At 37.9% G+C, this 18,140-nt stretch overlaps 1 protein-coding gene across 5 annotated transcripts in view; it reads right to left on the bottom strand.

The window, feature by feature from the left end:
• Window positions 1-122, bottom strand: part of LOC105463821 (zinc finger protein 227) — a 41,986-nt gene extending 41,864 nt beyond the window's left edge. For 4 of the 5 annotated variants that reach the window (XR_011617620.1, XR_011617619.1, XM_071087070.1 and 1 more), the window contains exon 1: window positions 1-122. The gene's annotated coding sequence lies outside the window, so the exon portion shown is untranslated. The other variant, XM_071087073.1, reaches the window with a different exon arrangement.
• Between the last annotated feature and the right edge of the window lie 18,018 nt (window positions 123-18,140).

Raw genomic sequence — 18,140 nt, 5'->3', positions numbered from 1 at the left:
CTCCCAGACCCAAAAGATGGTGGCGGCCTCGCTTTCTGGGGCGGAAGTGGCTCTCCCTGCCCAGAGCTCTTGAACTACCCTTCCCAGAAGGCCCGCGCTCCTGAGGCCCAATTGTTTCCGGACAGAGTTCTGGAATACGTTTCCCAGAATTCCCAGGAGCAAGAATCATCCAGCTGCCGCCCTCTTCGCGCTTAAAAAACAAACAAACAAACAAACAAACAAACAAAAAAGGAAGAGAAAGAGCGAGTGAGAGAGGGTTACCGAGAGTGTGACAAAAGAACCTCCAAATTCTCGGAGCTCCCGGACTACAACATCCAGAATCCCCTTTATGGCTTCTTGCTGTTTAGCCAGGCCGAAGCAGTTCTCTGATTTCAGTGGAATTTAGGTTTTTCTTATTAACAAAAAGTAACAGCAAATGTGTGAAGAATTGGAGCCCTAAAATAAAAAAAAGATTATAGGCCGGGCGCGGTGGCTCACGCCTGTAAGCCCAGCACTTTGGGAGGCTGGGGGGCTGGAGGGGGCGGATCACTTGGTCACGAGTTCGAGACCAGCCTGGGCCAATATGATGAAACCCTGTCTCTACTAAAAATATAAAAATTAGCCGGGTGTGGTGGCGCGCGCCTGTAGTCCCAGCTACTTGAGAGGCTGAGGCAGAAGAAACACTTGAACCCGGGAGGTGGAGGTTGCAGTGAGCCAAGATCGTGCCACTGCACTCCAGCCTGGGTGACAGAGTGAGACTCTGTCTCAGAAAAACAAAAAATAAAACAAACGTTTATAAGAAACAGATCATGTGATCCTGTACTAATAGAATTATACCCACCACGTCCCCAAAAAAGGCAGGGGAAACCCTTTTTCACATTTAACAGGATCAACTAATAGGAAAACTACTCTTTAGTTACAAAAAGAATGAAAGAACAACCAAAAAATGCAAGGAAGGCAGAATATATTGTGGATTTCCACTTTTGTTAATAGCACAGTCATATAATTCAGAATAGCTTGCTTGCTGAAGATAGCTAGACATAGAAAACACAAGCTTTGGCATATTGTATGATCAACTCCTCAAAGCAACTGAGGCCACTGTAATCATTCCTCAAGGAGTTTCTGACTCTGAAAGATGAACAAGTTTATTACTTCAGTGTTTAAACCATGATCTTTATTTGCTTATTAAATGTATGATGGAATTGATGTTTCCAAGAATTGAGGGTTGAAAGAAGAGAGCAATACCTAAAAATATCCACATATCCACTACAGTACATGTTTGCAGTTCTCATTTACTAAATATATATTCTTTATTCGGTTATATATAACTATCTCTTATAAAGAACCAAGTATGTGCCAGGAACTAGTCCAAACTATTCAGACTCTGGGACCCTCGCTATATTTTCACAACTTTTTTCTTTTTTCTTTTCTTTTTTCGTGTTGTTGTTGTTGTTAGATGGAGTTTCGCTCTTTTGCCCAGGCTGGAGTGAAGTGGCACAATCTCGGCTCACTGCAATCTCCGCCTCACTCAGGGTTCAAGCGATTCTTCTGCCTCAGCCTCGCGAGTGGCTGGGGTTATAGGCACCCCCCAGCACCACCACCGCGCCCAGCTAATTTTTGTATTTTTAGTAGAGACGGGGTTTTGCCATCTTGGCCAGACTAGTCTCGAATTCCTGACCTCAGGTGATCCACCCACATCAGCCTACCAAAGTGCTAGGATTACAGGCATGAGCCACTGCACTTAGCCCATTTTCACAACTTTTTTAAGACAAATAATGTAATGTCCTCTAGTTTACTCTTTGGGGTCCAGAGGCAGAGAGAGGCTAAGTATATCTCCTAAAATGGAAATTTGATTATTTTCACCTGCATGTCTATCCAGTGCCCTTAAGAGAAGGTTCAAATGCTTTAACAAGTCACACAAACAGGAATTTTCCAGATGCTGTTTTTCTCTTCAAATCCACTTTCCACTCTACATGTCCAGTCATAGTGGATTATTTGTACTCCTACAAAAAGCCTCAAATTCTTTGTATTTGCTGTCCCTTCTGTCATAATCTGCTACTCTTTTCCCTCCTGGGTGACAGTCTTCATCCATAGCTTAAATATTCCCTGCTCTAGGAAGATTTACTGTGGGTTCTTGCCTTGGAAACTAATAAAAGTAGTGTGTAGTAGCCAAGATTACAGACTTAGTATGAAGCTTCCTAGATTAAAATACTAGTGCTTCCATTTCTTCTGTCCCTTTTTTCTTCATTTGTAAAATGGAGACTATAATAGGGTTGATATCAGGTACAAATGAATAAATACACCTAAAACATTGGAAATTCTGCCTGATTCATGACTACCCTATAAAAAGTTAGCAAATGTTAACCTCAGGTGATAAACACAGGACACATAAATTATGGATGGAAGGTTTCTACAAAAATTTGCTTTGATCATTAAAATATTATCAATAACCACATATCAACTTTTGATTACTGTGAAAAAACTAGAAGAATATGCAAGTGCATCCCACCAAAAGTGAGATAAAGGGTCACTAATATTGACATTATCTCCTTTTATTTTTTCCTAAATCCATTTTGGGAATTCTTTTTTTTTTTTTTTTTTTTTTTTTTTTGAGACGGAGTCTCGCTGTGTCTCCCAGGCTGGAGTGCAGTGGCGTGATCTCGGCTCACTGCAAACTCCGCCTCCCGGGTTCACGCCATTCTCCCGCCTCAGCCTCTCAAGTAGCTGGGACTACAGGCGCCCGCCACCACGCCCGGCTAGTTTTTTGTATTTTTAATAGAGACGGGGTTTCACCATGTTAGCCAGGATAGTCTCGATCTCCTGACCTCGTGATCCACCCGCCTCGGCCTCCCAAAGTGCTGGGATTACAGGCTTGAGCCACCGCGCCCGGCCTCCATTTTGGGAATTCTAAATACAACCTAAATGATCTGCAGGTTTCTGTTTCAAGATACTGGGCAGCTCCACAAACCATAAACACTAAACCCCTCCTTGCCAGTCTTGTGCTGGGTGCAAGCACATGGTAAAGAATGGGACATAGTCCCTGCAACAAAGTAACATGCAGCCTAAGGGAGAAACAGATCAGATCTAAAAGACCTTAAGTAAAACATTCCAAATAAGGAAGCCAAATTCATAACTATTCCTTTCCAAATCTCAATGTTTCCCTCTCCCTTAGGTTTTTCACATAACTACCTTCTTCCTAGTTTCCAGGAAAGAAAACTCTGAAGTTATTTGCTTCCTTTGCTCTTCATTCATAATTACTTTATGTTAGTTACTTTTAATTTCTACTGACTAGGATTTGGTTTTGATTTTAAATAGTCAAATTCCTCCTCTACCCACCAAAAACATATGTGGGAGAAGAGTAATAGATGCAATAAGATAGGCAAAATGTTTACAAGAGTTAAAGACAAATGATGGCGGGGTTGGGGTCATTAACACTATTTTATCTATGTGTATGTTTGGGAATTTCTATAAGAAAAATTACAGAAATACCATGTGGGTGGTATGGCACCAATGAATAAATGCATTTAAAATGTTAGCAGTGGTTATCTCTAAATCCTGAGATTATGGGTTAAAGGGATGGGGTCTCGCTGTCATCCAAGCTGGAGTGCAGTGCCGTGATAGTAGCTCACTGCAGCTTCAAACTCCTGAGCTCAAGCGATCCTCCCACCTCAGCATCCCAAGTAGCTGGGACTATAGGTATGCGACACCACACCCAGCTAATTGTTTAAATATACAGCAGTGAATATGGGTAACTTTCATTTCCTTTTATACACTTCTGTATTTTCTAATCTCTCTATAATGGTCATGCATTATTTCTATAAGGAGAACATAGACTCTAAAGCCCCAGATCCAAACCTGATAGAAAAAGACTTCCACAAACCATATACAAGATTATTTTGCATGGTTCTAAGAAAAATGTACAGCGTGGAGAATATGAACACAGACTTGAGGCTTCAAATTCGTGGGTTCATATGGACGTTCTCTTAGTAACTGAACGTTTTAGGGTTCGTCTTCCCTTTTCTTCTTAGAGCATTTCCATAAGAAACCTAGTGCTTCTGAATCCTTTCTCTAACCTTTTGATATGCATGTAAATTTCGTCAGAGGCTATGTGAGCCTCTAGCCAGGTGTACAACATAGAAGTATTTGTGAAAGTTCTGAGATTTGTCCCTTTTGAATATAAATATCTGAGAAAATAACAACCCACTGTCCCTAACACTGTAAGAGTTTAACCATGGTGCCTCTCTTTAAACTGTAAATCGGCTAGCAGATGAGGTAAGAGAAATTTTATTATCACTTCGGATAAAGTTAGTTAACTAAGACTGGATTCTCAAGTAAATTTAGAATAAATGTATAAAAGAATTTTCAGTAAATGATGAGTCCTCTTATTGAAAAATCATTAATCTTGAGAACTTATGTACAGAGTAGTCAAAAGTAAAACTGTATAAAAAGTTTAAAACTGCTTGACTGTACACATACGGCGGAATTTTTAAATAATATTTTTATTCAGATTGCCTACAATACTACACAGTGGTTGTCCTTATTCAGTAATAAGACAGCTTTCTTTTCTACATTGTGTAGAGAGGTCTATTATCTTCGTCTTTCTGTTAGAACGTAGTGGTACCTACCACATAACGCTATTTTGGACATCTAATGAATAATTCGTATAAAAGTATAAGGACCTCCTACTAATGACTCTACTTCAGAAATGAGGAGAACGGCATAAAGATTAAGATTAACTCACAAAACGTTATAACACTAGTAAGAGGCAGAGCTGCCCAGTAGGTGGGAGAGGCTGGCTGGGGAACGCCAGGAGACCCTCTAACCAAGCGACAACCGACCCAGGACGCTCCCAACCCGGGGACGCACGAACTGCTCCAAACGTGAGGCTCAGCCGAGGAGAAAGAAAACAAACTGCTCCCAACTCCAGCCTCGAAGCTGGCCACAGCTTCTCAGGCCCTCCTCCAGACGAGGCCCAGGGCCCCGCTTGCTCCCCAACGAGGTTGAGAAAACTTGGAGGGTCCCTGCGGATCCAAACACTTGTCTCCTTGAGCCCTCTTAGAGCGAAAAAGCCTTCCAGCAACTAAAGAGAAACCCTGGACCACTTCCCACAATTCCCTAGCTCGGCCATCCGAAAGCGGAAGTGCCCCAGGCTACGCGGACCCCTGACTACACTTCCCAGAATGCCCCAGGGGGAAAACGGCCATAGTTCCGCCCCTTGGAGCGGAAATACTTCCGAGTAACCTGAGCTTCCGGGTATCCTAGAAAGCCAGAGCGAATCTTAGCCAAGATTTGCAATTTAGAGTGGAAGTATCTGTCTTGGTGGTATTCTGTTGTTCAAGGGCCTCGGGGAAGAAGTTACGGATCGGGAGAAGGGTACCTAGTAAAACCCAAAGAGCTACACTACAGGAATAAAGATAAAAGGCAAATAGATCGTCTTCACTAGGGGACTAAAGCAAAACTTGAAATCACATTCGTACCTGAAAATAGATTAAAGTAAACCTTTTCTGTTAGTGTTTGCAGGTACCTGACATAAACAAATAAAATTTTCTAATAGAGAAAGAGACTGTCGTCCTAGGCCTCATATTCTTTCTCTAATTTTAAAATATATTAATATTGGACAAAGTACAATAGTCCTTGAAGAAAAGAACATTTTAAGATATACAAAGAAACAATTCATAATAATGAAAATTTTCTATTAACTATAACAGCCGTACATAATACAAAGCAAACTTTATAAAGAAAAATTGACAGACTCATAAGGAGAAAAACACTTATTAACAGGAGAGCTTTTAATACATAATTAGAAGGAAACACAGAAAGCCTTGAAATCATATACAGGTCCTGGAGTTAACAATGGTTCACTTAAGATTTTTCGACTTCATGATGGGGTGAAAGCAATACACATTCAGTACAGTACCTATACAACCCTTCTGTTTTTCTCTTTCAATACCTATTCAATACATTATATGATATTCAACACTTGTTATGAAATAAGCTTCTTTTTGTTAGATAACGTTGCCCTTGGATCATCTGAGGGGAGGAGTTTGAGACCAGCCTGGCCAATATAGCGAAACCCTGTCTCTACTAAAACTATGAAAATGAGTCAGGCATGGTGGTGTGCATCGGTAATTCCAGCTACTCCGGAGGCTGAGGCAGGAGAATCGCCTGAAAGTGCGAGGCGGCTGTTGCAGGGAGCCAAGATAGAGCCATTGCACTCCAGCCTGGGCAACAGAGCGACTCCCTCTCAAAACAAAACGAAACAAAAAAAATCTTGCCCAACTCGGGGCTAATGTAAATGTCGTGAGCACCTTTAAGGCAGGCTAGCCTAAGCTATGATGTTTGGTAGATTGTGTGTATTAAATGCATTTTCGACTTGGGATACTTTCAAATTACGGTTCATCCGAATGTAAGCCCATTGTAAGTTGAGGAGCATCTATCCTAAAACAGGAGAAAAGCTGAACAAAAAAATAAAAACATTCATCTCAGGAATTCAGTAAACAAATATCAAAACCACAGTGGGTAGATGGAACGAAATGATCAAGATAATAGGAAATGCATGAAATAGAACACGAAATGGAATGGATCTTAAAAAGCAAAATGATCATTCTATAAATAGAACAATAAAATTGACAAAGTCCAGTGACAGTAAACAAAAAAGACAGAAATGACATATTACCAATTTCAGAAGTAAAAGGGAACATCACTAAATATATTAAGAGAATATTATGAGGAACATTATGATGATACATTTGAGAAATATAAATTCCCACTTAAAACTAAAACATACACAACAATTAACAAAATGTTGAAAATTTATCTCTGAGAATGAGAATGGGAAAAGATGCTGAATATCACCACTTCTAAATAAATTGTACTGAACCTTATATCTAGCAACTTGGTCAAAATAATTTTATTATTTATTTATTCCTTTCTTTCCCCTATGGAACACTTTCATTTCCTCCCCCAGCCCCATATTTTGTTTGTTGTGTTTCTCTTTGTGTGTGTTTTGTGCAAAGTGCATGTGATGTGGTTATGTGTGCACAGTTTTAGTTTATATAAGTGGTATTATGTCATAAAAATAAATGTCAAGACTTTTGAAACTCAGCAGTATGTTTTAAAGATTCATTCATGTTTCTAGCATACATTAACCTATTTTATAGGACTAATTGTCTACACCCAAAATATTTTATCTATTTACTATTCCATGACAGAAACCTGGATTGTCAGTGGCAATAATAATGCTAGGAACATCACTATACATCTTCATAGAAATGTGTGACAATTTATTTAGGACACATATCCATAAGTGCAGTTGTTGGTTCATAGCAGTCATATACTTACACATTTACGAATAATATTAATAGCTATATTGCTCTCCTGAATGGTTAAACCATTCCACATTCTCATGAGCACTGAATAGAGTTTGTTGTGTAACCACCCATTTCCATATCATCATTTGCCATGATCAGTCATCCTATGTCTTGCCACTCGATTAAACACATACTGGCATTTCACTATTTTTAATTAAGTTTATCTGATTTCTAATAAGTTTGAGCATTTTTTCAAAATACTTTACAGCCTATTCTGTAAACTGTATATTTATGCCCTTTTCTTCGGTTACGGGTGCTATATTTTCCTTGTTCATTTGGATTATATACCATGAATATTAATACCTTATGCATTTGAGACATAGCAATACCTGCTACTTGGTATTTTTTGATATTTCTTATAGAAACTTTATTGAGATATAATTGAAATACTATACAGTTTACCCATTTAAAGAGCACAATTAAATGAATTTTATTATATCCACAGAGTTGTGCAACTATCACTGCAATCAATTTTTAGGACATTTATATAATCTCAAAAAGATACCTGATACCCATTAACGGTCACTTCCAATTTTTCCCAAACTCCTCAGCCCTAGGCAATCACTAATCTACTTTCTGTAGATATACATATTTTGAACATTTTCTGTCAGTGTACTCACACAATATGTGGTCTTTTGAAACAAACTTTCTTTACTTAGCATAACATGTTGAAGGGTCATCCATGTTGGTGCATGAATCAGTTATTCATTTCTTTTCATGGCTACATAATGTGCCATTGGATGAATACACAACATCTTATTTATTCATTAATGGATATTTTGGATTGTTTCCACATTTGGCTCTAATGAATAATGTTGCTTTCAACATTTATGTACAAGCTTATATGTAGACATAGGTTTTAATTTCTCTTGGTTGTATATCTAGGAGTGGAATGCTGAGTAATATAATAACTCTATGTTTAAACCCTTGAGAAACTGCCAGACTGTTTGCCAAATAAATTGCACCATTTTACATTCCCACCAACAATGTATGAGGGTTCCAATTTCTCCACTCTCTTGGCAACCCTTTTATTACCTGTCTTTTTTACTGCAACCAATCTGGTGGATAAGTAATATCTCATTGTGGGTTTGATTTGCATTTCCCTAATGACTTATGACATTGACCATCTTTTCATGTGCCTATTGGCCATTTGTATGTCTTCTTTTGAAAAATGTCTATTCAGATACTTTGGCCCATTGTTTAATTGGGTTATCTGTCTTTCTAAAGTGTTGAATTGCAAGTGTTCTTTATACATTCTAGCTACAAGTCCCTTATCAGATATATGATTTACAAATATATTCACCCATTATGTTGGTGTCTTCAGTTTCTTGATGGTATCCATTGATGCACAAAAGTTTTTCATTTTGATGAGTTCCAATTCATTCATTTATATTTTGTTGTTCCTTGAGCTTTTGATGTCATATCTAAGAAACCATTGCCTATTTCAAGGTCATGAAGATTTATACCTATGATTTCATCTAGTTGCTTATAGTTTTAGCTCTTACATTTAGGCCTTTTACCCACTTTAATTTTTGTATATGATGTAAAGTATGGGGTCCAGCTTCGCTCTTTTTCATGTGCACATCCAATTTTCTCAGCACCATTCACCATTTGTTGAAGAGACTGTTCTTTTTTCATTGAATTGTCTTGGCACCTGTACTTGATTTTAATATTCACATGCTGTGTCTCACATTGAATAAACATCCTTAATTTTGAGGAAATAAATTTGATAAGCATTTTCCTTAATTTCTGTGCTTTTGAAATTCCTAGGTTTCAAGAATATTCTCCTACATTAAAAAAATTAACTTTCTAAATTTACCTTTGCTATTTAGGCCCTTTAATCCTTCTGAAGTCTATCTATGTAAATATTATTAGGTAAGGATCTGCTTTTATTTTCCTGCATATACAAAAAAAACCTTAAAAATAATTATAATAATCATATTCATGGATAGACAATTTAATATTTTAAACATGTCAATATTCTTCCCCAAAGTAATCCATCGTATCAATGCAAACCCAATAAAAATACTAGAATTTTTCTGGAAATTGGTACAAATATTAAAAAATTTGGAGTAAAATCTGAGAACTAAGAATAGTCAGGATAATGTGAAAGAATAACAAAATGGAAGACTTACTTTATGAGATATTAAATCATATTATAAAGCTACAATATCAGTGTGGCATTTGCTTAAAGATATATAGATAAAGGAAGAGAATAGAGTGTAGATCAAAGTAAATACTGTCATTTCATTTGTGAAAAGGATATGCTGCTGTACACATTTTAAAAGTTCTTTTTAATATGTGCTTCTGGCCGGGCGCGGTGGCTCACGCCTGTAATCCCAGCACTTTGGGAGGCCAAGGTGGGCAGATCACGAGATCAGGAGATCGAGACCATCCTGGTGAACACGGTGAAACCCCATCTCTACTAAAAATACAAAAAATTAGCCAAGCGTGGTGGCAGGCGCCTGTAGTCACAGCTACTTGGGAGGCTGACGCAGGAGAATGGCATGAACCCGGGAGGGGGAGCCTGCAGTGAGCCTGGGGGACAGAGCGAGATTCTGTCTCAATAAAATAAAATAATATGTGCTTCTTCATCAATTAGATACCCACATGAGAAAATATATATTCGTCTGTACTTCACAGAATTCACAAATACAACTTTCAGAAAAACTGTAGATCTAATTTTGGAAAGTAAAGCAATGACACTGAGGGAAACAAAAGAACCTGTTTGTTGCCTTGAAGTAGAAAAAATTATTATATGAGACCAAAATAATCCACAATTTTTAAAAAATTAGTTGACTTAGACTATTTTAAAAATGAAGAATTTCTCTTAATTAAGGCAGCAATGAGAAAATGAAAAGGTAATTCTCAAATTGAGAAAATTTGTAAACCATGTATGTGACAAAAGATTCATATCCTGAGCATATAAAGAATATAAAGAATACGTAAATCCTAAAATCTATAAGAAAAAGTCAGGCAAACAGATAAGAAAAATGTAAAAATAACTGAACAGATAGTTCAGAAAAGATGACAAAAATACTCAAAAATCAAATAAAAAGATATTCATGTTCCTGAGTCATCAAAGAAACTCAAAATATTGTGAGAACTCCACTACATTCCAACCAGAAAGGTTAAAATTAAGAATTAGGCGGATCACGAGGTCAGGAGATCGAGACCATCCTGGCTAACATGGTGAAACCCCATCTCTATTAAAAATACAAAAAAAATTAGCCGGGCGTGGTGGCAGGCACCTCTAGTCTCAGCTACTCAGGAGGCTGAGGCAGGAGAATGGCGTGAACCCGGGAGGCGGATCTTGCAGTGAGCCGAGATCGCGCCACTGCACTCCAGCCTGGGCAACAGAGCAAGACTCTGTCTCAAAAAAAAAAAAAAAAATTAGGAATTAGTCAAAGAAAGGTTGACAAAAATGCAAATACTTGGATTGTGTAGGAGTGTAGTTTTATACAACCACTTTGCAATAAAGTTTTGCAGTAATTACTGAAGCTGAGTAGTTTTAATGCTACTACTAAAACTTTTAGTGCTATTACTAAAACTGTCGTATAACCCTTAGATCCATGCTTATATATATATATTATCAATAGAAGGAGATTCATATGTTCAGCAAAAGACATGTCTTTTTATGTTTATACAAACACTATTTTATTTTAATCATTTTTTATTTATGTATCTTTTTTTTTTTAGATGAAACCTTGCACTGTCGCCCAGGCTGGAGTGCAGTGGTGCGATCTCAGCTCACTGCAACTTCTGTCTCCCGCGTTCAAGCAATTCTCCTGCCTCAGCCTCCTGAGTAGCTAGAATTCTAGGCACATGCCACCAAGTCAAGCTAATTTTTGTATTTTTGCTAGAGATGGGGTTTCACCATGTTGGCCAGGATGATCCGGAACTCCTAAATTTGTGATCCAAACACTTGTGATCCGCCCACCTCGGCCTCCCAAAGCTCTGGGATTACAGGCATGAGCCACCAGGCCCAGCCTACAAGCACTGATTTTAATAACCAAGGACAAGAAACTACACAAAATCTATCAACAATTAAATGAATTAATAAGTTATGTGATATTTATACATTAAAATAATACACATTAATGAGAGTAAACCAGTTACATTCACTTCCAACAGTATGGATAAATGTCATGGACATAATGTGGACAAATAAAGAAAACACAAAATTGTACGTATTTTATTTTTCTATTTATATGAAGTATAAAAAACAGCAAAGTAAATCTATGCTATTATAAATCAGAATAGTGCCTACCTTCAGAGAAAAGTAGGGATTTGAATTGGGCATGAACGTTTTTAGGGTGACGTGCTAATGCACGTCCTCTTAGAAATAAAAATGCAGCCAGGTGAAGTGGCTCACGCCTGTAATCCCAGCGCTTTTGGAGGCCAAGGTGGGCGGGATCATCTGAGGTCGGGAGTTCCAGACCACCCTGACCAACATGGAGAAACCCCATCTCTACGAAAAATACAAAATTAGCCGGGCGTGGTGGTACATGTCTGTAATCCCAGATACTCAGTAGGCAGAGGTAGGAGAATCGCTTGAACATGGGTGGCCGAGTTTGTGGTGAGCCGAGACCTCGCCATTGCACTCCAGCCTGGGCAACAAGAATGAAACTCCATCTCAAAAAAAAAAAAAAAAAAAGAAAGAAAGAAAGAAAGAAAGAAAAAGAAAAAAAATGCAAAGGCAGGATTAGTTGTGTCAGAATTTTATTAGGGGAAATGACTGTGAGAGAAAACAGGAGAGAAGCTGGAAGAATTAATTGCCAGACCACGACGTAAATCTAACACTGAGTAAAGAACAAAAGGCAGCCTAGGGAACAAAGTGAGACTCTGTCTCTACAAAAAAATACAAAAACTAACTGGGTGTGGTAGCACGTGCCTGTAGTCCCTGCTACTTGGGAGGCAGAGGCTGGAGGATCACTTGAGCAGGGGAGGCAGAGGTTGCAGTGAGCCAAGATTGTGCTATTGCACTTCAGCCTGGGTGACAGAGTGAGACCCTGTCTCAACAACAACAACAACAACAACAAAGGAAGATTGGATACAATCATTCTGGACTTCCATACAGCCTAAGAAAAGTTACATTAGGCTGGGTGCAGTGGCTTACACCTGTAACCCCAGCAATTTGGGAGGCTGAGGCGGATAGATCACCTGAGGTCACGAATTCAAGACCAATCTGGCCAACATGCTGAAACCCTGTCTCTACTAAAAATACAAAGATTAGCTGGGTGTGGTGGTGTGCCTGTAATCCCAGCTACTCAGGAGGCTGAGGCAGGAGAATCCTTTGAACCCCGGAGGTGGAGGTTGCAGTGAGCTGATACCACGCCACTGCACTCCAGCCTGCGTGACAGAGTGAGACTAAATCTCAAACAAAAGAAAGAAAAGTTACATTAAAGAAAAAGCCATTAAAGTCAGGTATTCACAATCTTATCTACCCAACAGAGAAGATCCATGTCTCCCTGAACAGGTCTACCTTAAAATCCTTACTGCTCTCAGACATTGATTGGGAGCAGCAGCCCCCAGAAAATCTGGTCTTGGTTCTAACACAGGATTTACCTCAAAACACAACAATAGGGGTCTTTGGTTACTTGCATTAAAATATTTGTGAAGTACATTTTCATGGCTACCACATGCTGGTTATGTGCAGTTTCTTGATACAGATGCTGGTATTTTGAGTGTGTTGAAAATTAAACAATCATGACACATATGACATATACATTTTTCTACATCTATTTATACTTCAATGAAAATTTAAAATACGTGGTGCTATTCATATACTGGAAAATTCAATGTTATAAAGCTATCAGTGCTCCTTTGAATAATCTATATATTTAATAAAATTCTTAGCAATTTTTTGGTGAAAACTAGCAAGCCGAGTCTAAAATCTGTAAAGAAAAGCAACAGTCAAGAATAACCAAAGCATCAAAAGAGAATAGAAAGAGGTAGGTTTATGCAATAAGACATCAAGACTTTTTATGTATTTGTAGTAATTAAAACAGTGTGTTATATATGCAATATGAATAGACTAATGGAAGATAACAGAAAGTTCAGAAACAGATTTACATATATCTAGTCATTTGGTATTTGACAAAGATAATAACTGAAATAGAGAAATCTCTTAAGAAGTGAGGATAGGTCCTTTGTATATTCTTCAATGGAAAAATAATTCATCTTGACCTTTAGCATGTCTCATATGTAAATATCAATATGAGATGGAATATGGATCTTAAAGGATTTTTTAAAATAGCTACTAAAATATCTTTGTGGGCTTCTCTAATGTTGGCAAAGATTTTTTAAAGCACCAACTGAAAAATACAATAGAGAAACTTAAAATGAGAATGGTTGTTCACCAAGTGTACCACAAGGAAAGTGAAAATGCTGGCCACAGTTGAAAAGATAATCACAATACACACACACATGTCAAAAGGCTTATAAGCAGAATATAAATAAATCCTATAAATACAAGAATAAAACTGACAACCAAATAGACAAATCAACAAATCACTTGACTAAGTAAGCACTATACAAAGAAGAATATACAAATGTACAACAAGGCTTCAGATACATGCTCTGTTTGCTCAACTTCATTAGTCATTACAGCAGTATAAATTAAACCCTCAATGAGACAACTCTATCGACACACAAGAATGACTAATTTAGACTCATATCTAACTGACATGTTATATCTTTTGACCAATATGTCCCAATCCCTCCACTCCAATCCCTGGAGTTGGAGTAGCTACTCTAGTGCCCCTAGAGTAGCATTATACTCTATTTCTTTTAAAATGTTAGAATGATGAATTTAAAAAATAATTTTAAAACAATTTACATCTGACAACACCAAGCATTGGCAAGGACATGAAGCAGATGGAACTCTACCACAGTCCTTGTAAAAATGTAAATTGGTACAATCACTTTGGAAAATGTTTCACAGTATCTGCTAGAGATAAATTTATGCATTCTCCATGACACAGAAATTCCACTTCTAGGAAGCAGAAACACACACACACACACACACACACCCAAAATATATACAAGATTTCACCCATGGGATGTAGTGTGCCTATACTTGCCCTACAGTAACGAAGTAAGTAAACAATTGCTATAAAACAGCAGCATAGTTCAATCTCACAAACATAATGTTGAGCAAAACAGAGGCACAAAAGGATATATACAGTATGATTTCATATATATAAAGATATACAAAAGGAAAAGTAGTCAACAACGATAGAAGTTAGGAAAGTGATTATGGTTGAGAGAGAGGGGTAGTGTCTGAAAAGGAGCAGAAATGGTTCAATATCAGTCAGGGTTCAATCAGGAAAGTGGAATCACTAGGATTTTAGGGACAAGGACATTTTAAAGTAGGAATTAGGTACACAAACATGGGAAGACAAATCAGAGATGGTAGGACTCTGAGAATTGAGGCATGTCCCACTACTGAAATGGAACTGTTAACAGGAATCATGGTAAGTTTAGTGAATTCTATGAACATGAGCCCAATAAACGCAATTCATTTTTTGAAAAATGACTACCCTGGTCACAAGCAATGCTGGGTGGAATTCCATAGGAGAGAATAAAACATTTTGTAAAGTCCACAGGTGATGCTTTTATCAGAAGCATTGGAACAGGAAAGGCAAATTCCTATCTAGAGTAATTGTTTTTTCCATTGAAAACAAAGTGCTGTCTCCTTCATGATGAAAGTGGTTCGGTGTAATCAAATTCCAGCAGGAGATTGGTAGTCCCCTTTGAAGAACAGTGCCTATCTGAAGTCCAGTGTTAGTCTGTATTTTTGATAGATTGGCCATATAAATGTGATTGTAGCCAGATTGGATTCAGTGAATGGAATTTCATAGTACTGAACTAATAAGCTCCATTTCCTCCACCATGACTACACTGTTCATGCACCCACTGAGAATGGACATGGTTGGCTAGAGAAAAATCTTGAAGAACATTCACAGAATGTACCATCTTGATCACCTGATTTTTAAGCTCATCTTCTTATGAGGTTGCTCATTATTGACAATTAAATAGGACACAAGTAATTTTATACTCTGCTCATTAAAAGTAGTCCACTCACACACCATTGTCAATTTGCCTTGTCACCAATTATCAATCATGCTTATTTGAAGTCCATGACCATCTAGCAAAACTATTCGTTCCCCTGGCATCTTTCCTTCTGGGGAAAAACAAAAAACAAAAAACAAAAAACTGAAGTACACTACTCAAAATTCTAACAAATGGGAATATTTTCTTTTACCACTCTCCTTTGGGGCCACCACAGCATGAGGCTACAGTGTGCCAGTTGTCCAGTTTTAGGTGATGCTAGAATATTATGAAGAATTACCTATAAACCAGGTCCACATGTTTCTTTCATTCAACTGATTATAGCAAGCTCCCCATGAAGTCAAATGTATGGACTAAAAGACTGGTGTCACTATAGCAGGACAAATGGAACCAGGGAAGGTCATGAAAAGAAGGTTCTCATGCACATATGCCTGATAAGAGGAACTTTTGCACAAAAGACTGAAAAAATCACAATCTTGCACAAAGGCCACCACAACCTTACACACACAAAAATACTTTGGTTAGGACAGCTGCCCAGCAACTGGCTGTCCAACCTTGAACTACTACCACCTTTGTTACTGATCCTTGCAGTCAAAGATAATTGTTTCAAACAACTCATGTAACCCTCCTCATTTCTCCTTTAAAAGTCCTTGTCTTTCTTTACCTCCCTGAATACACCCACTATATTCCCATTGCAATACTCATTCCTGAATAAATACAATTTTCTTTTAGACATCTTCTCTCTGTGTCTGCTATTTAGGTTGACATAAAGTTTGTGTCAAGAAGTGAGACTGAAGTCAGCTGACCTCAAATGGGCCAGCATCTCCTGGAGCCTAGTGAGATACCAACGTTGACCCCTTTTGAGCCCATGCTTCTATGGCCTTCCTTTTCTGCTCTAGTGAATCTTCGCTTAGATTCTCAGATGTCCTTTGTTCGGTAAGTTCTTTTGACTTTATTCAGGATCTGGGTTTGGCTATAAGGCCACCTTAAATTAATGACCTTGCAACGCTTGTGGGACTACAAAAGACTTTTTGTCTTTTCTGGAAAGCCTCTTCTGGTATAAGGCCAAGTGTTCTTTTGGAGACTACTCTGGTTCCTACAGAACTTACGTTCTGTGAGGCATGTATTTTCTAGTGAATTTGCTTTGGTTTTTCTGCAAACATGGTTTTATATTTTGTTTGCTCTGCAAGCCTGGCTTAAAATTTTTGTGAGCACGCTTCATTTGGTTTCATGTCAGTTTGGTTACATGCAACTGTAAATAATTTGGCTCTTTTATTTGTTTTCCCTGCTTGTTTCTGAACATCTTCCAAGAGAAAAAATAAACATTCTAAATGGCACAGTATATTACTGTTTTAATGTATCATGACTAAAATTTTAAAGGGAAAATATCTTTTTGTGTTGTCTGTATGTTCTTGTGTCTATATCTTATATGTATATAATATTTTCTACCAAAATATATGAAAGAGCTCTATTTAATTGACTTAAAGAAAAAATTTAAGCATTTAAGTAATTTATCAGAAAAATAGTAGTTAACCCACATTTTAAAAATTTCATATGACTTGGGTAAATCTTTGGTAAATAAACTGATTCTAGTGGACAATTAAAGCCACTAGGACCAGGCATGGTGGCTTGTGCCTGTAATCCCAGCCAGTTGGAAGGCTGAGATGAGAGAAACACATGAAACCAGGATTTTCATACCAGCCTGGGCAACATAACAAGACCCTATCTCTAAAAATATTTCTTTAGAAATTAGCCAGGTGTGGTGATGCACGCCTGTCTCCCCAGCTACTCAGGAGGCTGCGGTAAGAGGATCACTTTGCCCAGGAGTTCAAGGCTGTCGTGAGCTATGATTGCACCACTGCACTCCAGCCTGGGCAACAGAGTGAGACCTTGTATCTAAACAAAAACAACAACAACAAAATAAGAATAATAATAAATGCCACTAGGAAGGTCACTGCCATCTATGAGGGACTCCAGTCTCCAAAGAAAACATCTCCCATGTAAGGATAAAACGGTCACAGACAAGGAAGATTACCACTGAGGCACCGGCCAGTCTCAAGAAAATTTCTGTGCAACCGGGGACACACACACACAAAAAAAGTTAGACAACTTTGACCAAGGTTAGACAACTAGGACAAAGGCCATCTGCCAAGTATAAAAAGATGAATTCTGTGCCAGGTACACTTGTTACGCTTTTGACAAAATTTATGGACTTTTCTTTGCTCTTGAGAGACTGATAAGAAATGCAATGGGATCTTCAACTTCTAAAGAATGCCAAGCCCTCTGGTGCTTGAGGCAGCTATACATTTGAAATGTATCATCCTTTCTCATGCACATTTAAAAAATAATTGGCAAATTACACTAAGGATAATGTATGGCCGTTATGGGAATTATTTAAACTCTCTAAGCTTGTTTCCTTAGAGCTGAATTAAGAGAATGCAACTGTAGGATTAACATGTAGGGGCTTCTAAGTTATCTCTCTTTTTTTCTCTGCTTGCTCTGAATCTGCTGACTTGTTTGCTTGTATTAAATTTGTTAATAAATTCAAGGATTCTTGAAAGTTTATTTTTCTAGCCAATCCTAACTGAAATGCAAATATCCAGAAGTTAACTAAAACAACTCATTTGAAATTGAGGAGGAAAAAAGGGTAAAATATTTTTCAAAAACTAAAACGCTATAAAAACAGCTTTACCCAAAATCTGGTCCACTTCCCTC

The sequence above is a fragment of the Macaca nemestrina genome, chromosome 20 (assembly GCF_043159975.1).
Source record: "Macaca nemestrina isolate mMacNem1 chromosome 20, mMacNem.hap1, whole genome shotgun sequence".
In the NCBI taxonomy this organism is placed as follows: domain Eukaryota; kingdom Metazoa; phylum Chordata; class Mammalia; order Primates; family Cercopithecidae; genus Macaca; species Macaca nemestrina.
The sequence above is the reverse complement of the archived record's forward strand: the minus strand, read 5'-3'. Positions and strand labels throughout refer to the sequence as shown.